Source organism: Aethalodelphis obliquidens, unplaced genomic scaffold (assembly GCF_003676395.1).
Source record: "Aethalodelphis obliquidens isolate GAN/ISIS:26980383/991018 unplaced genomic scaffold, ASM367639v1 scaffold30, whole genome shotgun sequence".
In the NCBI taxonomy this organism is placed as follows: domain Eukaryota; kingdom Metazoa; phylum Chordata; class Mammalia; order Artiodactyla; family Delphinidae; genus Aethalodelphis; species Aethalodelphis obliquidens.
Window position 1 is genome coordinate 15,870,267 of NW_020837974.1, and position 12,492 is coordinate 15,882,758.

A 12,492-nucleotide genomic window follows, 5' to 3' on the forward strand; every position below is an offset into this window, starting at 1 on the left:
ACAGGTGTCTAGACCCAAGCGTCCCCCAGAGGGGCAGGATGGAGGGGTCTTTAGGGTCATTCTAACTCCTGGGGGTGTCACTGACCCATGGGCAAATTTATAGGAGGGGTTCAAGGTCAAACCCTTGACACCTGCAGGTGTCATCACTGCATCTGGGACACCAGACCCTCTGAAATGCAGCCTCTTGGCTTTGGCAGGCCATTTTCCAGAAGAGTAGCGAGAGTGGGGGAGGGTGAGTCTAGACACTCCTGGTGGAGGGCTGGGGTATCACTCTGCCCTGGGCATCTGGTGGGGCCCTGGGGGAGACAAGGACTGGGAAAGAGCCCAAAAGGGGTTAAGATTAATGAAGAATCAGCATCCACAAAGCCTGAGGAGTTTGGGCACCTTCACACCTTTGACACACCTGCCACCCCTTCCAGACCCGCCTGGCTGGCTGGAAGTCTCATTGCACAGTCACTGAACCCCAAGCTCCCAGGCAGTGGGGAGACCTGAACCTGGCAGCTTGCCTTCCACTCTGCTTCCAGCCAGAACCAAGCTGGAGCCCTGGAGATGCCAAGCTCTTTCTGGTGCTGAGACCCGAGAGGAATTCCTCTCAAGGGTGGATTGATTGATTGATTGATTGATTGATACATACATACATACATACATACATACCTTGCGGCTTGCAGGATCTTAGCTCCCTGACGAGGAACTGAGCCCATGTCCTCATCAGTGAAAACGTGGAGTCCTAACCACTGGACCGCCAGGGAATTCCCTCAAGGGTGGATTTAGTAGCAGATGTTTTGCGCAGGATTCCAGGGTGGATAATGTTCCTTCAAGTCAGTAGCCATTTCTGAACTCCCTGCGGAGGCTGGGCTGTCCCTGGTCCTTTTCGGCCATTCCCCAAGTTCAATGATACACTTTCATTGTGGTGGGTTCACCACTTCCCAGACCAGCTTCAACCTCCTCCCGGGGGAGCTTCCCAGCACACATCTCCAGCTGGCTGGCTGGGGGCTGCTGCTGCCCTGTTCTCTAGGAGGCTTGTCTGGCTCAGCCTGCCCTGTAGGTATGACCCCACCTCCCTGTGTAAATACTGCTCGTGACAAGTGTGTAAAACCTAGCTGCAGACGCTGATGCTGAGATTTGCTTGGGCAGCTTCTGGTTTTCCTGTTCTGATGCTATCATCCTTGTTCTTACTTTCCTGTTCTCCACCCACTACCCCACATATCTCTACCCAGAGTATCTCTGAAGCTCTCAGTGGCATCAGGCCCTGCGGCTCCCACGCCCTATTTTGGACACATTTCTCTGTCTCAGCTTCTTCACACTCACTTGGACACAATGTGGGCTTTTGCCCTCTGGCCTAAGGGCGCTGCTGCCTCTTACCTGACCCAGACTTCTGAGGCTAAACCCATCTCTACTTGATAAGAGAAGAGGAGGGTGTTTGACATTTCTTTTTTTTTTCCGGTCGTGTGGGGTGAGATAGGGGTAGAGGATTAAGAGGTACAAACTACTATGTATAAAATAAGTAAGCTAGTGGTTAAGAATCTGCCTGCCAATGCAGGCGACACAGGTTCGAGCCCTGGTCCGGGAAGATCCCACATGCCGCAGAGCAACTAAGCCCGTGCGCCACAACTACTGAAGCCCGCGTGCCACAAGTACTGAAGCCTGCGCGCCTAGAGCCCGTGCTCTGCAACAAGAGAAGCCACCACAATGAGAAGCCTGCGCACCGCAACGAAGAGTAGCCCCCGCTGACTGCAACTAGAGAAAGCTGCGTGCAGCAACAAAGACCCAACGCAGTCAAAAATAAATAAATAAATTTTAAAAAATAAGTAAGCTGCAGGATGTATTGTATAGCACAGGGAGTATAGCCAATATTTTATAATAACTTTAAATGGAGTAAATCTATAAAAGTTTTGAATCACTATAAGGTACGCCTGAAACTGATATCATATTGTAAATCAACTATACCCCAATTAAAAAAATAAAGTGACAGGCTGGTACTCAGATCCTCTTATTCTATTTTTTTTTTTTTTTTTTTTGGCCATGTTGCGAGGCTTGTAGGATCTTAGTTCCCCAACCAGGGATTGAATCCAGGCCCTCAGCAGTGAGAGTGTGGTGTCCTAACCACTGCACCGCCAGGGAATTCCTGACATTCCTTAAGTATCTAAATAAGTTAGGAATATTATGTTTAATCTTCCCGACTACCTACTATTTAGTTACATATTTTCCCCATCTTGCTAATGCGAAAAATGAGGCTTAGAGAGATGAAGTAAACTGACCTGCCCAATATGGCAAAGTCTGAAAATGGTAGAGCCAGGATTTGAACCCAGGCCTGTGTGATCCTAAAGTCCAGATAGAATTTTTGGTGAGCTGTCTGTTCCAATTTATGGCCTATTTTTAAATTGGGTCTTCTTCTTGAGTTGTGAGACCTTCATATATCTCAGATACAAGGGCTTTGTCAGATACATATTTTGCAAATATTATCTCTCAGTGCATAGCTTTTCATTTCATTTTAAAAAATCAGTATCTTTTGAAGAACAACAAATTTTTAATTTTGATGAGTTCAATTTGTAATTTTTTTTCTTTTATAGTTTGTGCTTTTTGTGTCCTATTTAAGAAATCTTCATCAAACCCGGGGTAACTAATATTTTCTATGTTTTCTTCTAGAAGCTTTATAGTTTTAGCTTTAACATTTGGGTTTATGATACATTCGACTTAGCTTTTTTTTTTTTTTTTTTTGGTGGTATGCGGGCCTCTCACTGCTGTGGCCTCTCCCGTTGTGGAGCACAGGCTCCAGACGCGCAGGCTCAGCGGCCATGGCTCACGGGCCCAGCCGCTCCGCGGCATGTGGGATCTTCCTGGACCGGGGCACGAACCTGTGTCCCCTGCATCGGCAGGCGGACTCTCAACCACTGTGCCACTAGGGAAGCCCTCGACTTAGCTTTTGTATATGATTCATTTCGGTTTTTTTTTTGCATATGGCTATCCAATTGTTTCAGCACCATTTATTGAGAATATTCTCCTTTCCCCCATCGTATTGCCCTGCCACCTTTGCTAAACATCAGTTGACCACATATATGTTCATCTTTTTCTGAATTATTTATTTAATTTCATTAATTTATATGTTTATCTCTACACCAAAACCATGTCTTGATAACTGTAGCTGTATAGTGAGTCTTGACATCATGTAATGTACTTCCTCTTTTTTCTTTTTAAAAATTGTTTTGGCTAGTCTATGTCTTTGGCTTTCTATATAAATTTTAGAATCAGCTTGTCAGTTTCTCAAAAACCTTGTTGGGATTAGACTGGGATAATGTTAAGTCATGTAGAATTGATATCTATTTCTTCCTAATAATATTTATTGATATTATTGAGTTCTTCCTTAAATATTTGGTAGAATTTACCAGTGGAGCCATCTGTGCCTGGAGTTTTCTTTGTAGGAAAGTTTTTTTCCTTTCCTGAATATTTCCATTTATTACCTTCAGTTTATGGGGAATGTGAAGGAATTCAACTGACTTTACAATGTCACCAGGAGAGAAATGCTGGAAACCTGAGGGTGAATCCTTTATGCTTCCAAATATTTTGAAAGTTGGCTCATGTAGAGACAAAAACAAAAACAACAACAGCAAAACCACACCCCAAAACCCTCCAAACCGATAAATTTTGTATGATGAAAGAGTATTTCTGGGAATGAAAAAGAAAAAACTCTGCCTTTCAATGCCTAGAGGTCTGTGCTAGTTTTTGTTGTTGGTGTTGTTGTTTTGCGGTACGCGGGCCTCTCACTGTTGTGGCCTCTCCCGTTGCAGAGCACAAGCTCTAGACGCGCAGGCTCAGCGGCCATGGCTCACGGGCCCAGCCACTCCGCGGCATGTGGGATCTTCCCGGACCAGGGCACGAACCCGTGTCCCTTACATTGGCAGGCGGACTCTCAGCCACCGCGCCACCAGGGAAGCCCAGTCTGTGAAGTTTTGAAGATAAAGCTTTTATTTTAGGCACAGTGCTCAAATTGATTTCATAGGAAGGTTTAACTACAAATTGTTTCATTAATTATGTAAGTCTAATTCAAGTTTTCTTTTTTTTTTTATATATATTTATTTATTTAGGCTGCGCCGGACCTTAGTTGCGGCATGCAAACTCTTAGTTGCAGCATGCATATGGGATCTAGTTCCCTGACGAGGGATCGAACCCAGGTCCCCTGCAATGGGAGCACAGAGTCTTACCCACTGGATCACCAGGGCAGTCCCCAAGTTTTCTATTCTTGAGTGAGCTTTGGTAGTTTATTATTTTTAAGGAATGTTTCCATTTCATCTATGTGGTTGAATTTACTGGCACAAAGTCATGTATGGAATTGCTTTCTTTCTTTCTTTTTCTTTTCTCTTTTTTTGCTGTGCCTCTTGTGGGATCTTAGTTACCTGACCAGAGATTGAACCCAGGCCCTCGGCAGTGAGAGTGTAGAGTCCTAACCACCGGACCACCAGGGAATTCCCTGGAATTGCTTTCTTAATTTCATTTTTGAATTGTTTGTTGCACTTTGCAACAAAGTCATTCTACTACCTTCTGATCTCCATTGTTTCAGATGCAAAGTCGGCGTATATCAGTATTGATGCTTCCCTACACATGATGAGTCTTTTGTATTTGCTGCTTTTATGATTTTTCTTGTTGTCTTCCAACAGTTTGGCTATAATGTGTCTGACCATGGATCTTTTTGTATGTATCCTACATGGTATTCATTGAGTTTCTCAGATGTGTAGATTATTTTTTCACCACATTTGGGAAGTTTTTGGCTATCGTGTCTTTTTTTTCCCTTTTCCCTGGTAAAGTACTTAATGTTACTAGTTTCTATGAAGATATATTCCATGAGCAAAGTGATTAAGATTTTGGTTTCTTAGTCAGATAGTCCTGGGTTTGAATTCCAGCTTTGCTACTTATTAGTGGAAGATAAGTCACTTCATTGCTTTGTGTCTAGGTTTTTGTTTACCGGTTTATTATACAGAATACTATAGAGGATATAGATGAACACCCAGATGAAGAAGTACATAGGGCAGGGTCTGGAAGGGTCCTGAGCACAGGAGATTCTGTCCCCGTGAAACTGGATGTGCCACCCTCCCAGTATGTAGATATGTTCACCAACTGGGAATCTCTGCCATTGTTTCTTCAAATATTTTTTTCTTCCCTTTTCTCTTTTTCCTTTCCTGTTGGGACTCCTACTGTGCTTATGTTGGGACACCTGTTGTTCCACAGATAACTGAGCAAAGACTTATTTTTTAAAAAATATATTTATTGGGCTTCCCTGGTGGTGCAGTGGTTGGGAGTCTGCCTGTGGATACAGGGGGCACGGGTTCGTGCCCCGGTCCAGGGGGAATCCCACGTGCCGCAGAGCGGCTGGGCCTGTGGGCCATGGCTGCTGGGCCTGCGCATCCAGAGCCTGTGCTCCATTGTGGGAGAGGCCACAGCAGTGAGAGGCTCACGTGCCACACACATACACACACACACACACACACACACACACACTATATATATATATATAATTTATTTATTTTGTCTGCTCCAGATCTTCATTGTGGTGCACAGGATCTTCAGTTGCGGCATGCGGACTTCTTAGTTGTGGCATGCAGGTGGGATCTAGTTCCCCGACCAGGGATAAAACCAGGGCCCCCTGCATTGGGAGCACAGAGTCCTACGCACTGGACCACCAGGGAAGTCCCATGACTCATTTTTATTTGCCTTTTCCCTCTATGTTCTTCAGATTGAATAGTTTCTACTGACCCATCTTCAAGTTCACTGATTCTATCATCTGTCATCTTAAATCTGTTGCTGAGTCCCTTTAGTGAATATTTCACTTCAGTTATTATTGTTACTCTCAACTCCAGAATTCCTTTTTTTTTTGTTTAAATGATGGGCGTATGGTTTATTGAGCTGCACCTTAGTACAGGCGCTGGGTCTTGCCCGTGGTGCTCTTAATGTACAAAGCCCGGCTGTTCTGCCAAGTTTTCTTGAGCAATGACACCGGGAAGTTGACAGCTGATTGTATGTTGTACACAAGCTCATCATCTTTCACCTTCATGTGGCCAACAGCCACGGCCAGACACAGTACCTTCTTTATCTGGAACTTGATCATGGACTTCACTTCATCAACTTTGGCCACCATGTTCTCATTGTGGGTCAGTTAGGAAGGGAACTTGCCAGACTTATTCAGGCCTGGGCCCAGGATTCATGGGATCCGCTTGATCAGAGACTCTGAAGCCAAAAACGCATCATACTTTTTGGCCAGCTTCTTGACCAGTTTCTTATTCTTGTTGAGTTTCTTCAGCACCTTGATGTCCATTTCCAGAAGTTTTTCATCATTCCAACAGACACTCTGTACCCTAACTAAAAAACTCCCCATTCCTCTCTCCCTCCAGTCCCTGATAATCTCTATTTTTTCTGTTTCTATGAATTTGCCTATTCTAGGTACCTCATATAAGTGGAATCATACAATATTTGTCCTTTTGTGTCCAGTTTATTTCACTTAACATACTATTTTGAAGGTTCATCCATGTTGTAGCATGTATCAGAACTTTTCTGTAAAAAAAAAACCACATGATTTCTACCCCCTTATCAAGATGATCTATTTTTGATTCATTGTTGTTACACTTTTCTTTGAATCTTTGTTTTGCTGTCACACTTCTTTGTTTAGTTCTTTGAACATATTTATAATAGCTACTTCAAAGCCTTGGTCTATTAAATACAACATCTGGGGGCATTCAGAGACAACGTCTACTGATTACTTTTTTCCCCTGAGTTTAGACTGGATTCTGATGCCCCCTAAAGGTTATTGTTGTCATGGTATGTTTGTTTGTTTAATAATTGGCCTAGGCAAAATCCGTGAAATCTGCCTCCTTCATGGTGTGTGGTCACTGACCTTTCTACCCTGTTTTTATTTTTTTAATTAATTAAATTTATTTTTGGCTGCGTTGGGTCTTCATTGTGGCACGCGGGCTTTTCATGGCAGTGGCTTCTCTTGTTGCGGAGCACAGGCTCTAGGCACGTGGGCTTCAGTAGTTGTGGCACATGGGCTTAGTTGCTCCACAGCATGTGGGATCTTCCTGGACCAGGGCTAGAACCTGTGTCCCTTGCATCGGCAGGCGGATTCTTAGCCACTGCACTACCAGGGAAGTCCCTACCATGTTTTAAAAAATCCTTTTTTTTTTTTTTAATTTTAAAGTTTGGGTTCCTAGGTAGACCTCTGTGTCAGTGTAGCTTAATGGTCAGCCAATTAGTGGATGGAGGTTGTACTCAGTTACTTTGCGTCAGTGAGAATTCTGCCTCTGCCAATGGATCTGTGTGTGGGTAGGAGAGCACAAAGTTCCCGTTGTTTTCAAGTTGGCCCCAGCCTTACTTTCCACTGAGCCCTTCTGAGTCTTCTCTGTACATGGAGCCCCAGGGTTAGCCAAGCGTGTAAGGGTGGAGCGGGCCCTCTGCCCTCTGCGGCAAATGCACACAGCCTCAGCTAGGAGTACGCTTGCCTCGTCCACAGCCACAGCGTCAGGCTCTTCACTTGCATGCCACACATTTAGCTACTTATATCGGCAACGTCGCTTGGCATGAGCATTGTCTGGGTCTCTAAATCCAACGAGTCCCCTTCAGCAGTGAAGCCGCTGGTCCTCAAGACCTGCCCCACCTTGGCAGAACCTATCAAGCTGGGAAGGGGGCACGATGGAGCAACCCCAAGCAAGAACACCACAGACTCTCACTGTTCTAACTCAGAGTTGAGCAGTTTTCAACCCAATTTGCTTCTTGGATTGGGATATGCCTTTGGTCGATCTCAGAGCCCTGAAGTAGCTGTTTTGTCTAGTTTGCCCAGATTTAGTTACTTTTGGAGAGAGGATCTGCTGACCTCCTCACTCAACCATAGGTGGAAATCTCCTCCTCCTTATTTTGGGGCAGGGGTAGCTGTGCCACACAGCATGCGGGATCTTAGTTCCCTGAACGAACCCATGACCCCTGCAGTAGAAGCGCAGAGTCCTAACCACTGGACCACCGGGAATTCCCGGAACTCTCCTCCTTTAAATATTTTGAACTTTGTTGTGGTAAACAGTTATGTTACTTGGCCAAGCAGTTCCGGGGAGTCTTAATGCCTTGGAAACAGTTTGATTCTTTCAAGACTTGCTTTTACAATTTGTTAGGACCAGAATAGCCTTTAGTCTAGGGTTAATTTGGCCCCCATGCTGAGGCAATGCCCTTCTGAATCCTCTACCAGATGCCCATGTGTTTGGAGGTCTTTTCACTCTCCCCAGTGGGACCAGCAGCTACTCCCACTCCGCATGAGCCCTGGGGATTTTCTCCCCTGCTCAGTACTCAGCTGAAGTCTCATGGCAGCCCTCTGCCAGGGTCCAGAGTTCCCTCTTGGTACAGTTCCCTCCTTCATTACTCTGCCCTGTGAATTCTGATGGCCATGGCCTCCGCAAATTCTCAATGTCTCCTCCTCAACTCAGGGAGACTGCTGGAGTCTATTTGGGTTCTCTCTTCCTGTGCTTTCTGGGAATTCTCTCCCAGAGAAGAATAAACTAGGGCACAGAGCTCACCATCCTCCACTGCCTGTTGTCCAGTGTCTGAAAATCCTAGATTTTGGGTGGCTCTTTACTTGTTTAAGATAGGTAGGTATATCCAGCCCCCACTACTCCATTGTGGTCAGAGCCCCAGTCAGGCTCTCTTATTACACTATGCTGTACCCCAGCCCAGCCCCACCTTGTGCCCCAGTATTAGTGGCAGAAGAGGCAGTAAACAGCAGCTTCTGGTTTTCTACAAATGTCTCCAAAGTTCTCCATGGAAGTCAGCAGGAAGGCCCATTCTCTGTGTTCATGAGCACCCATGCAATGTGGGTGAGAGGCAGGCATGGGGGAGCAGGGTGGTGGAAGGACCCAGGCCTTGAATGTCATGACCATGGGCTTTTCACTGAATTCAGGTAAGGCTGCTCATTGCTCAAGAGTCCAATACTTAGAGACAAGTGTTGCGTAAAAGGAAAGATAGCTTTATTGAGGAAGCCAACAATCCTGGGGAGAAGGTGGACTCATGTCCCAAAGAACCACTCCCCATTCCCCAAGTTTTGCTTGGAGAGTATATAGGGAAATGAGGAAGGGGCTACATGCTGAGGAGAGGGTTGCAGGGTGCATGATCAGTTCGTGGACATTTTTCTGATTTGTTGACGGTGAGGTAACCAGGAGTCAACATCATCAACCTTCTGCTTCCAACCGGTCTGGGGTCAAATTTCTTGGGGCAACATACAGTTAACTTCTTCCACCTGGTATCTGCAAAAGAGCTCAAAATATTATCTATAGCCCTTGAGGAGGAACTAAAGGTCCTTGACTTTGTTTAATGCCTAAACTATTATTATTTTGTCTTGCTTGACTATTTTCCTTTGTTTCTGCATTTTCTCATTTCTCTGACTAAATTTATTCTTTGGAGCTTGGGGAAGGCCAGAAGGCTAAAGTTTTTCTGTAGGAAAAAGGCAGGCACAGGATGGGCAAGGGGCAGGGAGCTGTCCTGGGAAGACCCCATAGGGTCCTGCTCAGTTACAGACTCCCTGAGGTCCTTCTGCCACCAGCTATTCTGGGATTCATGAGGAGGCAGGACATGTAACATCTACCTGAAACCCACAGGAGGTTTGTCTTCTGGGGAGCAGACTTTGCTCTGAAGTTGTCTTGGTGATAATAATAATAGCCTACATTCATTAAGTACTAATAATGTACATTTAGGCACTAGGCTTAATTGTACATACATCAGTCCTCATGATAACACGGGGGCAGGGTGTACTATTGCTCTTCAGGTGTGCAGACCTATCAGTAGCAGGAATGTGGGCCCTTCTGGAGTTTCCTGAAGGAGTAGCCAGAGTGCCTGGTGTGGGGGTTACTGGAGGGATTTCTTGGGCCAGTGGCTCTTTTTTAATTTTTCTTTTTTGGCCACGCCGTGCAGCATGCAGGATCTTATTTCCCCAGCCAGGGATCAAACCCGCGCCCTCCTGCAGTGGAAGCATGGAGTCTCAACCACTGGACCACCAGGGAAGTCCTGGGCCAGTGGCTCTTTACATAGAGGTACAGAACTATTCCAGTATCTTAACAATTGGAGAGGTGCACCAGTGTGTGCCGACTCAACTTTTGTGGGGAATCTCAGGAAGCCACTGGTGTTTGCAAGTTCTAACATGAGCAGTAAATGGCAGGGCACCATCATGACACTGCCTGGGGTGCCATTACTGTCAAGGCTGCCTGTGGATCCCAGGCCTGCCACAGAATAGGAAGCTTGGCAGGTTTGTTATCGCCTGTCCTAACAAGGCCCTCAGGCCTGTGTTTACTGCTCACAGCACGTCCCCCGCCCCACATGCCAGTCACAGTGAGTTGCTTCCAGCAGCTTCTACACCACAGGCTCCTTATTGCCTCCAGGCCTTTGCTAAAGCTCTTACCTCTTCTTGGAGTTCTCTACCCTCTTCTCTCTGCCTGGTTCACTTCTACTATTCATCCTTCAGGTACAGTGAATGTATCACTTCCTCCAAGACGCCTTCCTTGATCCTCAGGTTTGAGTAGGGGCTTCTGTTATGTGGTCTCATAGGTCTGTGCTTCCCCTTTGTAACTCTTGTCAATGGCTGCAGTAAGTTCCATGAGAGCCAGAAACCCTGCAGAGCCCATGTACCTCCAGCACTGAGTGCCATGCCTGGCACACAGTAGGTGCTCAATAAATATTCATGGAAAAGGGTTTTGAAGAGTGGTCTGAGATGGAGGCCAGGCTGGCTTATAACCCAACAGTCTCAGCAGATAGATAACAGCCCAAGGGAGGAACCTGAGACCTGGGGGTCCAAGGGACCATGAAAAATTGAGAATTGGGATTTTGTTTATCCATGCGTTAGTTGATGGACATGTAGGTTGTTTCCACTTTTTGGCAATTAGAAATAATGCACATTGTGAACAAGTTTTTGCATATGTATAAGTTTTTATGTTTTCAGTTCTCTTGGGTATATACCCAAAAGTGGGATTGTTGGGTCATATGGTTATAAACGTTTAGTATGTAAAGGAACTGCCAAATTTTTCCAAGGTGGCTGCACTGTTGCATGTTCCCGCCCTCGGTGTACGAGGGTTAAACATTATGTCTTCTTTTTTTTTTAGGAATTCATTTATTGGACTTCCCAGATGGTGCAGTGGTTAAGAATCTGCCTGCCAGTGCAGGGGACATGGGTTCGAGCCCTGGTCCAGGAGGATCCCACATGCCGCAGAGCAACTGAGCCCATACGCCACAACTACTGAGCCCGCACGCCTAGAGCCCATGCTCTGCAGCAAGAGAATCCACTACAATGAGAAGGCCGCGCACCATAGCAAAGAGTAGCTCCTGCTCACCACAACTAGAGAAAGCCCGTGTGCAGCAACGAAGACCCAACAGAGCCAAAAATAAATAAATTAATAAATTAAATTTTAAAAGAAAGTACATATGCCCCAAAAAACCAAAGAATTTATTTATTTATTTGGTCGTGCCACGCAGCATGTGGGACCTTAGTTCCCTGACCAGGGATCGAACCCATGCCCCCTGCAGTGGAAGTGTGGAGTCTAAACCACTGAACCACCACGTAAGTCCCTAAACATTATGTCTTGAATATCTGTTAGAATAGTTGAAAACAAATGACAGTTTAAACTGGATTCCCAAATATATAAACCAGATAAAAGTGCCTTGGGGTCTTCCCTGGTGGCGCAGTGGTTAAGAATCCCTGTAACTCAGCTGGTTCTAGAGCAGTGCTGTCCAATAGAACCATCTGTCATGATCAGATTTCTATATCTGCACTGTTCAAAATGGTAGCCACTATCCACATTGGCTACTGAACACTTGAAATGTGTCTAGTGCAATGGAGGAACTGCATTTTAAATTGTATTTAATTTAATTATTGTAATTTAAATACAAATACCTACATGTAGCCAGTGGTTATTATATTGGACAGCACAATTCCAGAGGCTTTAATATAGGGACTCCTGGTAGAGATATGTGTATGGTTAAAGGAAGCTACAAAGAGGACTTCCCTGGTGGTGCAGTGGTTAAGAATCCACCTGCCAATGCAGGGGACACAGGTTCGAGCCCTGGTCCGGGAAGATCCCACATGCCGTGGAGCAACTAAGCCCATGAGCCACAAATACGGAGCCTGCGCTCTAGAGCCCGCGAGCCACAACTACTGAGCCCACATGCTGCAACTACGGAAGCCCACGCCTAGAGCCCGTGCTCCACAAGAGAAGCCACCGCAATGAGAAGCCCGAGCACCAAAACGAAGAGTAGCTCCCGCTCGCCACAACCAGAGAAAGCCCGCGTGCAGCAACAGAGACCCAACGCTGCCAAAGAAAGGAACCTACAAAGAATGTTGCCCCCAAGGACTAAAGGAGAAGAGGAAGAAATAGTGTCGCTGAACCCCAGTGAAAGCTGGAGACATAGAGGAGGAGGTAAACTTCTGATCATCAATTCCTGTGTGTGTGTGTGTGTGTGTGTGTGTGTGTGTGTGTGTGTGTGTGT

At 45.8% G+C, this 12,492-nt stretch overlaps 1 pseudogene; it reads right to left on the minus strand.

The window, feature by feature from the left end:
• Nucleotides 1–5,902: 5,902 nt before the first annotated feature.
• LOC113630687 (60S ribosomal protein L10a pseudogene) lies at nucleotides 5,903–6,304 on the minus strand (annotated as a pseudogene).
• Between the last annotated feature and the right edge of the window lie 6,188 nt (nucleotides 6,305–12,492).